This window comes from Pteronotus mesoamericanus, unplaced genomic scaffold, assembly GCF_021234165.1.
Source record: "Pteronotus mesoamericanus isolate MK-2021 breed Mesoamerican mustached bat unplaced genomic scaffold, CSHL_Meso_final contig_130, whole genome shotgun sequence".
Classification (NCBI taxonomy): domain Eukaryota; kingdom Metazoa; phylum Chordata; class Mammalia; order Chiroptera; family Mormoopidae; genus Pteronotus; species Pteronotus mesoamericanus.
Genome location: NW_026555060.1, coordinates 2,809,420 through 2,825,949, shown reverse-complemented (window position 1 = coordinate 2,825,949; position 16,530 = coordinate 2,809,420).

Sequence of the window (16,530 nt, the reverse complement as noted above, 5' to 3'; positions counted from 1 at the left end):
CCTTTGCATTAGCTTACACTATATCAACTCCACTAAGTGTGTCAACAGGAAAATGACAGCAGTTATTTAACAAGCACTTATAAAGTACCTACAATGTGCCAATCTCTGTACTCAGGAGTGCTCAGCGTTAGCTCATTTACTCCTCAAAACCACCTTAGGAGGGCAGCACTGTTACTACCTCGATTTTGCAAGTGAGGAAACTGAGGTTAAGGTAAAGTAACTGACATTAAAATTTGCCCAACGTCAACAGTTACTGAGCAGCAGAGCAAGGATTACAAACTCAGGCAGCCTTGGATCAGGAGGATATAGATCTAATTTATGTATAGATTTAATCTATGATGACTTTCAAAAATTAGGAGAGTTATTCTCTACTGAAAGTCCTCCCAAATTTTCTTATATTCCAAAAGATATATCCATTAGCATGGGCAGTAGAAATATCTTTTCTTGGATTTGAGTTGCAGAACATGACATGAGGATGGATTGTCTTATGCTTCATTTTTATTCTTCTGAAACAAGATCTCTAAGCATCATCAATGCCTTGCTTGTTACATTTCCTGTAACAATCCCAGGGACGACAGCAGCGAGATGGGCAGCTGGCAGAGGTGGCAGTGCAAGCTGAAGGGGAAAGCAGGCACTGGCAACCAGGTTGGGAGTGTGGCACCAAAGCATCCATGGATATTTCAAATTTCAGATAATCTGACAGTAAGTTAAAGCTGGTATCCATAATTTTATATTATTTTGTTCTACTGTTTAAAAGTCATACAAGGCTTTATTTTAAAGTACTTTAACTTTAAAACATTCTTTTCAATGATTACTTTGCCACTTCCAGGAGACACGTGGAGAGAATATCTTTCATAACTCTAAAAGCAAAGTCCTTCTGACTCACACAAAGGCCTGCTGTTCCTCAAAAGTGGTTTAAGTTTGTTTTCAGTTTAGCTGACTGATAATTGCCCTTTCAAACTCAGCAGGTTAGAGGAGACATCTGTGGGATTTGTTTGAGGACCGATGGGGTGCTCAGATACGAAACTGCTGGCTTAAGCAGAAGCAGAGTGGACTATAATGATAGATACAAATGCAAGCCTTGTGAAGGCAGCAACCAGAAAAAAGAAAGATATTCATCGTAAAAAGCATTCTTTCAGTAATCATTACCTAGAAGTTCTCTGGGTGATATACACAACCATTCCATAGAACTGCTGCTGCATATTTTTCTTTCTTTCTTTCTTATTCATTCATTCAATTTTTAGTATCCATTGTAGATACTATAGGAGACATTATCATTCATTAAGAACATAGGTTTGGGAACAGACTTCCAAGTTTAAACATGAGCCTCGCTCCTGACTATATGTAATTGGCAAGTTACTTCCATTCTTTGTGCCTTGATTCTTTTTCTCCTCCATATTAGAAATAATGTTATTTCATGCAGTCACGCTAAGGATTAAATTAGTCAATGCATGTCAAGTATGAACAATGATCGCACACACTGACATGCAATGAATTTTAGCTATCATTATCATTACTACCATGAGAAAAAGAAGGCTGAGAACAGCACAGGCTCTTATTTCAAGAGTGTTCAAATGCAATTGTACCTGTAGACATACATGCAAGAGCACTTCATCAAGAAGGTCAAAGGGCATATGGCTCACCACAGACTGGCCTGCAGAGACTCCAAACTTGTTGATGTAGGAAGAGAGATCGCTGTGGAGAAGGATCACAGGTGCAACTCAGTGTAGATCTTAGAATATGGGTGCAACATGGACATTTTGCTACCTTCATTATTCAGATCAATTCAGCATTAAGAAACTAGAGCAAACTTTTAAAACTGGAAAAGTTCTTAGAGATAGTTGGTTCTATGCCCTTTATTTTATAGACAAGAATATAAAGGCCAGTAAGCCAGTCCATCAAGAAATATTTTTGTGAACACTTATTATGTGCCAACCACTATTCTGGTGGTCTTAGAGATTCACATTGAGCAAAACATGCATATTCCTTTACTTCATGAAGTTTATATTCCAGTGGGAAAGACAACAAATAAACAAGTGAATGTAAATAAATGAATAAATGGCTAATTTCATGCACTAATAAGTTGAAGATAATAAAATCAAGCACTGGCAGAGAGTATGGCTAGTGAAGGACTTTAGCTTTACAAAAGGATATCAAAGAAGACCTGTCTGAGGAAGTGACATTTCAGTTGAGATCTGAATGATGACAAGGAAACAGGCATGGGGAGATTGGGGCAGGGGTTGAAGGTCATTTAAAGCAAAAGGCATACTAAGCAAAAAGGCTCTCAGAAGGGATGAAAACAAGGCCAGGGTGGCTAAAGTACAGTGAACAGGGGAGGGTAGGAAAAAGATGAGATCCAGAGGGAGGCAGAAACCGAGCTTTCCAGACGTAAGGAAGGAAGTTGAACTTTATTCTGTTTGTTGTACAGAATCCTAAGTCAACTCTTAAGTAGCAGCATGACAAGATCTGGTTCAAGCTTTGGAAAGGTCACTGCCTGGATGTAACAGACCACGGTGGGTGAGAGTGGCGGAGGAAATCCAGTAGACTGGTAGCGGCAGTAGCCCAGGCAAGAGATGGCAGTGGTTTAGACTAGGATTTTAGAAAAAGGAATGGTGAGCAGTGGTCAGACCCTGAATATATTTTTGGAGTAGTGCTGTCAGCACTTACTGATAAATAAAATGAGGTATGAGGAGGGACAGGAACCCAATAATGACTCAGGTTTTGGCCTATGCTGGAGACATTTATTGGTATGGGTACAGGAGAGAAAGATAAGGGATGATATACTGGATTTAAGAAAGATAATTAATAGTTCTCTTTGGACTTGTTAAGTTTAAAAACATGTTAGACATCTGGTAGAAATGTCATGTTGTTCGATATATGAATCTAAGACTTAGAGAAGTAGTCTTAATTATGGATAAAAAATTGAAAAAATAGATAGCACAGAGGTATTTAAACATAAATGTGCTTAAAGTCATAGGTTTAAATGCCATCATCTGATCACCTAGAAAGGGAGTGTAGACAGAGAAGAAATGAGTGCCAAGGATGGAACTCTCAGTACTACAACATTTAAGGAAGGGCCTCAAGGGTGGAGGAAGAGCCATAGAAAGCTAACGAGAAGGACCAGTTGTGAGGTAAGAGGAAAACCAAAAGTGTCTGTGATGCAGAAGTCTAGAAAAGAAGTAACACAAAGTAATGTTGCTGGTTAATGGCAGTTTGGACTCCTAACCATGCAGGTATCTTAACCACAGCAAAGGCCTTAAGTTTCTAGTTATTTTATTCCTGCATCACCAACAATACTCAGTACAGCTAAATAGATGGTAAAATATATGGTGAGAACTCACCAAGTAATTAATTGTTGATTGATAATATATGTATGTGACACATGAAAACTAAGTTTATCTTAATAGGAAAGATAATAAATTTCTATTTTTACTTCTCTGTGGTCCCACTGACTTACAAATGGATATTCCTGTGTTATATCACTCAGTTATCCTCACGAAGAATTATTGTTCAGTCACATCACATTTCCTGATTTGGTGACACACCTATATATCTTGATGACCACGCTTAGATATTTTGACCCTAATATTTATGTAATCTTGTGCAGAGAATGAGACAGATTTATAGCTGTGCTGATTTGAACAAATAGTTAATTCAAAATCTTTCTTGAGAATATATATTGTATCAGAAACAATTTGGGGCCTTTATCAAATGCACAAATGTGTGACTATGAACAGTAGTTTTTTTCAAGAATCTTACAAATTAAAAAGCAAAAACAGCTTCAAAAATCTATAATATAAGACATTAAGCCATGACTTGCCAAATAGAGGTACAAGTGATATGCACTTCTTTAATTCGTAGTACTTTTAAATTTTAATATATAAAGATAGCCAACTTCTTAAACTTCATAACTATCTGTGATTATAGTTAATTCTTTTTACATTAAAAAAAATCCGACAGAAATTCTTCAACATATTAAAGAATGAACTCACTAACAATTTTTAAACTAAAATATCAGACCATGCATCACATTAAAGGCCAATGACCTGATGTTTTACACTTTAACTCTTTACCACAGATAAATTTGCAAAACCCAAGAAGATAGCAAATACTTTACAGCTCTAATCAACAAAGAGTGAACTATGTCCATGGAAAAGTATACTCTGGGCAAATGAATTACAGAAAGTCCACACACAAAATGACCTCCAGGGAGCAGCTTAGATGTGGGGAGAAAGAAAAATGCTGAATACTGCATTTATGTTATCAATCAGGAAAATCTTATGGTCAGAGATTCAACAAATAAGTCCCATCATTCTATAATGTGGGTGACAGGCAACAGCTCTGATAAATACTAAATAAGTATTGATAAGTCCCAGTGATAAATACTAAAACAATCACCAATTTAAATATGACAGTGATCTAAGTTGGAGAAATACTAAAAAACATTTGTTATGTCTCATATGCTCTGCAGAGCCTTTTAACACACTAGTGGAGAGACATCTGTAAAGGACAATGGGGTGAAGTGAAACTAGGGATTTTGGATTTTATCAGTCTTCTACAACACCTGGGAAGATCCTTTTTCCTCTTCCAAGGTCAATAATCTTAAACATGTTACAATGGTTGCCACACCACACACAATAAGAAAAATGATTCTGGAAAAATTAAACTTATTTTGTAGAAGTTCTTTCTCCTTCCAACCGGCTGTCAAAAACCCATAATGTACAAGAACTCACAGGTCTTACACTACCACTTTTATATTCAGATAGAGAAGAGACTAAGCACACAGACTGTCTGCCTGCATATAATCCTCCTGCTGCTGCTTACTAGTTTTTGCCATTGGACAAGTTACTTAACTTCTGCAAGCCTCAGTTTCCTCAACTATGTATTGGGAACATGAGTTTGTTTTAAAGGAATCAGTGACTTAATACACACAAAGTGCCTAGATAGTACCAGGCACATAGCAAATACTAAATAAATATTGGCTATTATATCTAGTTTTATTTTTATTATATGCTATAAGAACACAAGTATATGTATATGTGGTGTCTTTAAAAAAAAAAGCAAGAAAATGAGAATGAAGAATACAAGAAGTGAGAGAGAGAATAAACATTCTCACTCACACATCCAATTCCTTATTTTATTTGCACAGGTAACTCTACAAAGATTTGCAAGGCTAATCTGCACACTCTTTGTAAAGAACCTTTACATTTTTCCTGTTTCAAAATTCTTTTAGTGATACAGTTAAAAACAGCCAAAATTCACCTGAAATCCCTAAAGGGAAAACAATTTAAAAACACTAGAAAATGGTTAAATATTTTATCTGCATGTTAAGCATCCAGAATAGTACGAGGCACCTAGCAAAATTCTGAAGTGAGTATTGAAGCAGGATCTAGAGTCAGTTCTGAGCTCTGTCACAAACATGCTGTGCAGTGAATTACTTCTCTGTCTCAGTTTTGCAGCTACCAGTGCAAGAGATAATAGTTACTATGTATTATTCATAAATTTCCCCTGGTGTTCAGCACTATTCACATTTTCAAGTGGATTAAGGCTCACTGTTAAATGGTCCTACATTATCATTTTCCAAAGCATTATAGGAAAAATCATTTCTCTAAAGATCCTTACCTTCTATTTTAATTCAACAATGAAGAATAATTTAGAATCCCTTTACTTTATATGAGGATTCCCAAAATCTTTGGGGTTGACACAGAAGTCACTGGATATTTGCTAAATACACACCGAAAAAGACTTGTCTCCACCAAATAAAATACCAGTACCTATGTGATGGGTTAATGTTTCTTGATCTAGTAAATTATCTTCCTTTTGTCAGAAAAAAATGTTGACTTTTGCCATCTATTAGGTAGGCCATTTTGTGCTAAATGCTTTGGAGGAGGAAAGTAAAATGATGAAAAACACAGCCAAAGCACCCTTTTTGACATTAGCTTCTAAAACTTACAATCTTGGAGAAGCCGACAGTATTCCTGAAGTAAACAAAATGCTTGGGAGAAATACTCGGGGAAGGGCAAAGGACATGAGAAGAGACTAGAAGTAATCCCTCAGACTGAGAGGAGACAGACATGAAGGGAAGTTAGGAGAATATGGTAGTATGGTTCCCAAAGGTCAGCAAGAAAGGCTTTTCTAACAGACTGTCTTTTTCTTGAATACCATAGGAAAGGTAAAGAGAAAAATTAATATTTTGAAAGAGGGGTGAGACCCATGTTCTATTCCAGGAACAGGTTTGGGAGAGGAAAAGACCCTAGAGAAGAAATGACTGGGTGGTATGTCTTAAGCAGCCTCAACCCTGACAGTTTACAGAGACAGGGAGAAGCAACCAAATGAGTCCAATATCCTCACGCTTGGTATGGGAAAAACAGAGAACTTGATCACAACTACAGGACTGCCTACAAGATGGAGGGGCACGTCAGAGGCAACCTATGGGAAGAGGAACAGAGGGCCAGGGGGCCAATGCCTCACACCTCAGCAGACAGCTGTGTAAACCACCAGTAGGCCAATGGGCCCCTCATGCCATGTATCCCCTCACCCCATGTCTGGCACCCCCATGTCATGTTTTAGCCAATTCAGGGAACGCAAGGAGACCCCAAACTGATGAAGATGAAAATTTCTCCACTTAGGTTCAAAATTGAAATGAAATTGACTTATAAAATATTAAGAAAAGTTGCATTCTTACACAGCTGCTCTATTTACAAAACATACACATATACACTCACACCTACATGTATTGAAGTATATCAAAAATAATTTTGCTTTGAAAATTTATCTACACTCCACCAAATTTTTAGCAAACCACAGGAATTTCACACATGTACAACATGTATAAGAACCCAAGATAGCATATATTAATATATGGAAATGAAAGAAGTCACTTAAATAAATTAGTTATTCAGACTCATTTTTCCTCTTATTTATAAATCATATAATCTTATGAAAATAAATCATATTCAAATGTTTTCAGAATAAACAACACATGCCAATTTCAAAAGTTCACTCATTTTGGTTATATTATCAGCAATTCAAAATCAACATTTGTCTAATATATTGCCACAACATTATATATGTATATAATGACTATATATAACATTATCAATTACTTTTACTAGTGATTGTCTTAAAACAATGAAAACAATTTCTGATTAAATCTGAAAACTTATATTTGCTACATGTCTTTCTGTTTTTATTTCACTTTTAAGTTTATTCATGGAATTTAGTTACATTGTGTCTTTTTAAAAAAAAATCTAAAAGAACTCTTGAGATAACTTTAACATATATTATGCTCTTTTGAAGCATTCATTGTTTTAGCCAATCTCCTCACAAATATTTAGAGTTCCTATATAGTATTAGGAATTATGCTAATAGTATAAGGAAAATGCCTTGTTTTCAATACACCATTGTTGAACAAATACACAGTAAATATTTTCAACATGTACTTTTTAACATGTTTTCTTAAAATCCATTGAGTAACTAGAGATTGTAGTGACTTGTGATTGCATTACTAGAATTCTGTAGTTTGCAAAAATCTTGGAAAATTGAAAACACTAGTGAAATTTCATTAATTTGAAAACCCCATAGGAATAACTGCTTTATTTGTTTCTTTTTAATTACTTATCTTTCATGAAGTTGAAATGAAACAAAAATTGATAATTTCAGATTCCATTTGGCTTACATTATCTTTCCATTTCAATATGTCATCAGTTTTAGATATAACTTAATAATTTAATAATAATTTAATTTAATAATTACTATTGGGAAAGGAGGAAACAAGTAAAAAAAAAAGATACCATTCTAAACCACATAGCAATTGCAAGATGCTTTCTGATTTCAGAAATGTTACAATGATAAAACAAATATTCATCTTACATTAGGGAACTATGGTATTTTGAAGGTCATATTTTGAAGTTAGTATTTCATTTCCATTTAGTCGGGTTATTTGTGCTATTAAATTGTGTGTAGAAAATATAAATCTAAATCGCCTTGCTCTTTGATTTATCTTTTGTCAGGGAAAAGTCTAGCAATACAGGAAGTTTTGCTGCTTCAAATAACAAATCTATTTGAAACTATCAATTACTATCAGAATTGATCAGCTGATTTTAATATCTATGAGATCATATATACCTTCTCATACTCTCTATTGATTCTGAATGTACAGAAAATTCATAGATTATTGAAGTATCTGATGTTTTTCTCCAAATTTAAGAGATTTTTCAAATAAATTATAGCTAATTTTATGTTTATAAGCACATTCCATAGCAAGCTTACTATGCCAACAGAGAAATTATAGAATATAATTGTATAAATATAGATAACAAATTAAGGGCATGTTTAAGAGAATTTAATTCAATTTGATTCAAATAATGCAAAAGATGGTATTCTGGGTACTGAAAGAAATAAACAAAGAGATATGTGATTTCAATCAAATACGAGAATCTAGCCAAGTAGAAACAGTATTATCAGACCTGTTCATCAGACACTTCATATTAACTACTCTTTTGAAGATTAAAATATATTAGACAATATACACTGGATCTTTAAAATTGTCCACTTAACTCTGAATTTTTTAACACCACAGTAATGAGTTACTGGGCAAAGCCATGAAAAATAAAAGCCCAAACAAAATATATTAAAATATATATATATATGGGGCTGGCTAGACCTCGTACATTATTGACTGGCATATGGTAAATGCAGAATAAATATTTGTACAGTGAGTGACTCATTCCACATCTCAATATCCCCAAGATACAAGTCCCCAAGAGATAAGGCTAGATTGTATCAGGCAGGGGAAATGAGTTTTTACTCCCCAAAAAGAAATGCTTAGATAGCACTTATGATAGACCAGTCCCTGTTCTAAGCACTTTACACATATGTATGCATTTAATCCTCACAACTGAAGCAGGTACTATTAGTATGCCCATTTACCAGATGAAGAGCTTAAAGTATCAGGTTAAGCAGTTTGACTTATTTAAGGGTGCACAGCTAATTAGGAGTGGAGTCTAGGTGCAAAGCCAGGCACTTGGGCTTCAGAATCAGTGCTCTTAACCACTCTACTCTGCTGCCTACCTAAGATTGTCCAAACCCACAGACTTCAACCAGATGGTTAACATTGATAATTTCAGACTCATAGAACTCCTCCAGGTTCCCTAAACATTAACCAAGGTCAAGGGGCAAGGATGACCATATGTGTTTTGTTGGACCTCTGGAAAGAAATGTGACTCAAAACTCCTGATGTTGCAAATTTGTCTTAACTGTGGTTAAAAGTAAACCTATCCTTGAAAAAAAAATTATCACCCTGAAATTCCACTCAATATTATAATGATATTTGCTATTATAATTGAAAATGGAGTTCCCATGAGGAATTGAGATCTCTTGCCCATCCTTCTTATTACAGTGTGAATTTCATGTGAATTTTTATCCGGCCTTTTGAAGGCCATCTGGCTTCTCATATTTAATTACAAAACAACTCTCACTCTTGACTGTGGGCTCTTTGAGAAGTGAGACCATCCATCTTGACTCTCACTCTATCTCCAGTGAGTATAATACTGGGTATTCAATAGGTATTTGTTAAATGAGTGAGTATGTATCCAACAGTGTTTGCAAAATTAATAATATAAAACATGTAAAATTCTTTTTAGACAAGTAACCAATTTTCTTCTGCTTTCTCTTCTTATGACAAATACATTTCATTAAAGAGCAATATTCGCCCCAGTGTTTTATTGGTCATTTTACTGCTTTCAGAACCAAATTATTTGATCCCTATATATGGCAAATCACCAACTGAATATTCTGAAATAAAGTGACTTTTATTAAAGTACAGTTGGCATACAATATTGTAGTTTCAAATGTACAACATAGTGATTTGACATTTATATATCTTGTTAGGTGAACACCACACTACATCTAGTAACCATCTGTCACCATGCAAAGTTATCACACTATTATTTACCATACTCCCCTTCACCTTTTTCACCCATCCCTCCACCTGCCTCCCCTCTGACAACCATGTTTGTCTTTGTTTCTATCAGTCTGTTTTTGTTTTGTTTTCATTTAATTTTTTAATTCCACATATTAAGTGAAATCGTGTGGTATTTGTTTTCCTCTGTCTGACTTATTTCACTTAGCATAATACTCTCTAAGTCCATCCATGTTGTGGCAACTGACAAGATTTCATTATTTTTATGGCTGACTAATATTCCATTGTATATCTGTACCACATCTTCTTTATCCATTCATTTATTGATGGACACATAAGTTGCTTCCATTATCTTGGCTACTATAAATAATGCTGCAATGAACACAGAGATACATATATCTTTTCAAATTACTGTTTTTGTTTTCTACAAATAAATACCCAAAAGCGGAAATGCTGGGCCATAGATTAATTCTATTTTTTGATTTTTGAGAAATCTCCACACTGTTTTCCATAGCCGTTGCACAAATTTGCAGTCTCACCAACAGTGCACGACAGTGCCCTTTCTTCCACATTCTCACCAGCACTTGTCTGTTGTTGTCTGTTTGATAATAGCCATTCTAACTATTATAAAGTAGTATCATAGTGTGGCTTTGGATTGCATTTACCTAAAGATTAGTGTTTTCTCATGACTATTGACCCATGTGTACAAGTTCTTTTAAGAAATGTTTTTTCATGTCTTCTGTCCATTTATTGATTGATTTGTTGTTAAGTTGAGTAAGTTCCTTAAGATTTTGGATATCAACCTCTCATTGTTTATCATCTGCCAATATCTCCCCTCATTTAGTAGGTTATCTTTTCATTTTGTTGATGGTTTTTCTCAATATGCAGAAGCTTTTTAGTCCCATATGTTTATTTTTGCTTTTATATCTTTTGCTTGAGGGGACATAGCCAAAGATATATCACCAGAATTGATGTCAAATAGTTTACTATCTATGTTCTCTAGAAGTTTTATGGTTTGAGATCTTACATTTAAGTCATTAATACATTTTGAGTTTATTTTGTAGATGCTGAAAAGAGTGGTCCAGTTTCAAGTTTTGCATGTATCTGTCCAGTTTTCCCAGCACCACTTGTGGAAGGGACTATCATTTCTCCATTGGGTATTTTTGCCTTCTTTGCTTTAGATTAACTGACCATATAAGTAAGTGTTTATTTCTGGCCTTTCTATTCTCTTCCAAACTGAATTTTATTTAATTTCATTCTGTTCAATATTAGCTTGGTTAAAAGCATAACTGAGCATGATTTAATTTTATATCTTTTAAAGCTTGCTGTTTAAACTCACAAATAAAAAATCACTTGTGAAACCATGAGTATTTATTTTTAGTTTAAAATATGATCCACATAATTTAATTGAATATGCACTAGTCTTTTATTCCAGCACCTAATGATTGCAATAATGATATATAATAATGCAACATAATATCTTGTATACTGCTAAATATAATTCTTCCAATAAAACTGAAAAGCAATGAGAATAGTCCAATTGAAAAACAAATTTTTCTAAGTTAAAGCGCTGAGTGTTAGACCCAAGACAAAAAAACCTGGTTCTTCTAAATTGAGGTTCATTGTCACTGTCTTCATTTAAAATACGTAAAATAGATAATCTGTGAAAGAAGAGAAGATTTACTAACTACTAACACAAATATCCAAGAAGAAAAATATGACGTTTTTGTGGTAGGTGAAAGAATAAAATCAGGAGATAACAGTAACAACTGTGGTTTGGTTATGCCTTATAAAGCAGGAAGGCAAGTTTGGTTTTAGAAAACTGAGAACCTATCACATTAAAACTAAGGGAAATCCAAATGAGCTTTAAGAGGTGCTCATTGAGTAAGTGTGCTTGCACACTGAGCATCTATTGAATGAGTTTTGCGAAGGTTTAACTTCAACCAGTTAGCATTCATATGTTCTCATTGAAAGATTCATCCTTGTCAATCAGCAAGATTTTTGTTAAAAGTGAGGTAACTGGATTATAGAATAAAATCGCCTCATTTCACACACACAAACACACACACACACACACACACACACACACTGAATGTGAGTTTAGCAATTAAGTTGCAAGTGATTTAATCTTGACATAGAGACCACTGTAGATCCCTAATGACTATTTTAGGCCATCTGACAGTGAGTTGAATAAACTGAATTAAGATTAAGCTTTAAATATAACAATTTAAATTGGGAAAAAACAAACATGAAATATAGTCAGCTGTAAGAACCAAGTAATCTATAGTAGAATATTATTACCTGAATCTTGAAAGAAAAAAATTAATGATTTAAATGTGGATGATGTGTCTGAGATTAATAAACTTGTACTTCCACTGAGAGTCAAGGTTATCACAACTCCTCTAAACAAATTCTAAAGCCCACGCATGGTAACCTTTGAAATTTTAACAAAGCATCACTGATTGCTTCAGTTTACATGCCACTGGTCATAGAACTTTGAACTGGCCATTTTTGTTTGGAAAACTTGGAGATAATATATCTCTTTAAGTTAAACAAACCCTTGGATATACACACATGCTGTTTAATGAACATTGTCCCAGTACAAGTGGACATTTTCACTGGTAAGGAATTCAATGGGATAGTACAAACCAAATCTAATAGTCCCTGAACTGAAAAAAGAACTTGCATTTCTCAGCTTTCCTTTCACCTACACTGTATATAAAAAAGATGTCTCTGCCTTTCCATTTTATTCCTCAAGAGAATGATCCTGTAGGATATAGACTTACACCTATTTGAAATTAATGTTAAAATATCTTAATATGATATAAATGTTATAAAACTTTATCTTTTTGTTCTATTATATTCTTTATTGAAATACAGAGGAATTTGTAAACAAATTTCTGAATGTGTAATCCTGTTTTCCTATTGAATTTAATGAAAATATCATGAAAAATATGACTCCTTGATAAACTAAAGCCATATTTAATTATATAACAAAGTTTAAATCATTTAGTTAAATAAATATAACCAATTTCCCATAAACATTGACAATAATGTTCAGAATATTAATTTTATTATTAGCCTATAATTTCTACATCTTGAAATAAAAATACTGAAAGAAAATAAAGTCATGTTAAATTCTGACAATATTCACTTGTTTTTCTGTTGATGTTTTAAACACATTTGCTTTTGCTGTTTAAGTTTTTCTACTGCTTCAGACTTGTCTAGAAGTGAATGGAAGTAGAATAAATTTTAGAACTAACAGTGCAAAAACTGACCCAGTCCAAGCCTTAGGATAATATTGTGGTCAATTATAGTGACAATTCAGTGAACTACTCTGATTGTCTTTTTATTTCCTAAACTTTGAACTCAGTCATGAGCAAAGATAGGATATAAAATGTGAGGTCTAACCTGTACATCCCTTTGATATAGGGCAAGCCCACAGTGTGACAGAGCAGAAACTTGGTGGGAGGTCCTTCTTTCTACACAATTTAACATAAGCTTCATTAAAAACACATTGTTCAAACACATATGTATTCAGGTTGCTTACCCTGCAGTAAAAAGTATTTTAAAAGAATTTTAATTTGCATGTTATTGGATGGAGCATCCAGTTTACTAAAAGAGGTCACTCCCAGCAGTCTTACAACTAGCCTAATTCACACATTTGTGTCACATCTGTCTGGTCTTGGTAGAAAGCTGATTCTTCTAATCCTCGTTTCAATCTGATTGATACTCCATCAGAGCAAAGAGAACTTGAGAAAGATCTTTCTTTTATCAGGACAACTAAAGAGAAAGTGTTTGTTTTAAAATCTAGAAACATTTATAATTTTATAATTCCTTCAACTAAAAAAATAAAAAAGCATAATCACAGCCTAACAGAGTAGGGTCTGGAAGGCGCGAGCTCTTCTGCAAGTCTCACTCCTGCGGAGGCCAGCAGTCCTGGGCAGGCAGAATGCCTGTACAGGAGCCAAGGCAGGCCTTTGTAATGGTAACAGATACACAAATGGGAAGTCCTGAGGCCTCCCCACCCCTGCAAGGCCCAGTAATCAACCTATAGAGCTCAGTTCTTAACTGGGATTTTCAGCTGATCTTACTGTGAGATCCTACCAAAAGAAAAGTGTGTCATAACCTTGGGCCCTGCATGCACAGTTACCTGGTAACTGGCATTTCCCTCTTGAATTCCCTCCAAATAACTTTTGTCCCTACCACTGCTTTAAAACTGCAGTTCAAGTATTCAACTTTGGTGGGAAAATATTTGCTACATGTTTATGTATATGAAAGGTCTCAGTCAGTGACATTTATTCGCCCCCATTATATTGATCGCCACAAAAGTATATTATTCCAGTAGTTCCATTTTTGCTTCTTATTTGCTGACAACTCTCCTTTTTAATCTTCTAAACAAGGGCTTCTTCACCTTCTATTTAATCAGTCAGAAATCATATAATTCTTTTAGTCTATTTACTCCTTCTCATTTCTGTTTTATTGTAGTAAATGTATGAATGTCTATACATACTTCAAACTACAAGCAATCCTGCATATTACTCCTGGAAATATCTTCCCAAATGTCCTGTATAATCATTATTCTCCTGCTTCAGAAACTTATAAGTGACTCTTTATTTCTTGTAAAATAAAATCCAAACGAATGTTATGCTGGACTTGTTCTTGATACACAAAGGGAAGTAGCATCTCTTCAATTTAGAAATGACAGCCTTTAAGAATTGGTATCACTTGACCAATTTAGGATAAAAAAAATTCTGGATCTTTGAAGGCACTGAAAAGTCAACGGATTACTGAAAGACAAAATGCCAAAATAAGATTACACATTGATGTCCAACAAATGCTTGCCAATGAACTGGAGAACCAGGTTTCATTGTATATAGAAATATATACAATGAAGTATATAGAAAAGGCAAGAAATAGGCTTGGAATTAAAAAGATCAGGAGTCCAAACATACCTAATGGATAAAAGGGTTAGATAAGAAGAAATGGTAAACTTAGAGATAGCATGAGATAGATGAAGATATAAGAAGTAATATCCATAAAAATCTGGATGCCAATAGTGATCTGTAAGGATCTCCTAGAGACAGTGAGAAGAAAATACAATTATTTTTGAAGCAAATGATAAGAAATAAAGCCAATTTACTGAAGGCAAGAAGGCAGAGAGAGATAAATAGATATAGACATAAAAATGTATACATATTTTAAAAGAATCATATTTTTGAATATTTTTGACTTCTTTGTATATGATCTCCATATTCAATGTTTTGTGGAGGTATAAAACTGTTATAGCAAGAATGCAAAGAAAAAGAAGTGTTAATATTTATCTATCATTGTAGGATTTTCAAGTGACAATAATTTTGAAAGATTTACTCTTTAATCTTATTCATCCACATATAAAAACTTGAATGGTCTCAACCTACATTGTCTTATTGTTTTCTTTTGCTTTAACAGGCTCTAGATAGAGAGAACTGTGAATGTGAATCAGCAACATTCCATTCTACCTAGAAATAAAATGGAGATCCTTTCCAGAGGAAGAATACAAGAGCAAAAAAGAAATTCAAAAGGCAAAAAGGAAAGAGAATAGAATGAATACATGGCTAATGTCACCCTGAGACCTATTATCCCCAGCAGGGAAAGTAAGAAGAAGACTTGAAATGTTTAAAAGGAAGCAAAAAACAATTTCTACTATTTCCATTTGGAATCCTTACAAAGAGGATTCCCTCATACAGTATCCATCGTAGGCACCATGAGGAGGCCCTCACAGAGCAGAAAATAATACACTTGCACCATTACAGAGAATTTTTTATATGATCTACAACACTGTGTCTTGCTAATTTATAGTCATATTTTACATAAATGAATGAGAATTGTGTATACTAAGCTCATATGCCCAGCTCATGAATTTGAAGTTGGGAGTAGGATAACCTTATTCAGTGAGTTCATCTGCCATATCTAAGTGTAGCCAAATATGATCCTCTGAGAGCTCTATTTTAGGTACAAATGGTTGAAATTAGCATTTTCTCCCCAGGATGAATAGTACACTAATCTCATGGAATAGAAGAATTAATTGTCGGAATACTGGAAAAAAGACTGAAGAGTACTACAGAGCAGTAAAACTTGAACACGTAAATACTTGGCAGATTTGGAAAGCTAAATCCTTATCATTCATTTACATTAGCTCCAACTCAGAAAGGGAATAGAGTTTTGAATAGTGACCATCATTTTGATCATCAGACCGTCCTTCTTGGACTGCCTTTGTTCTGTACATAATGTTCTGAAAAGGTCCCAAATAGACCAGCCCAAACTATTAGAGGGTAACAGTCCCTTTGGCAATAGTTTAATCAGTAAGTCCAATGTCACATGGAAAAGTAATCTAGAATGTTTACAGTGTGTCTTATTCCAGAAAACTCACCCACACATTTGTCAACTACCACAAAACTTTACCACTGTCAAAAGCCTATTGACTCAAGCCATGAAATACCAACTCTGGGATCAGTTATCACATATTACCAAAATAGAACTCATTCTTCCAGCAAAAACAATCAACAATAACAACAAAACAAAACAAAAAATGGTACATGCATACCTTCCTTCTATTTTTTTCTCAC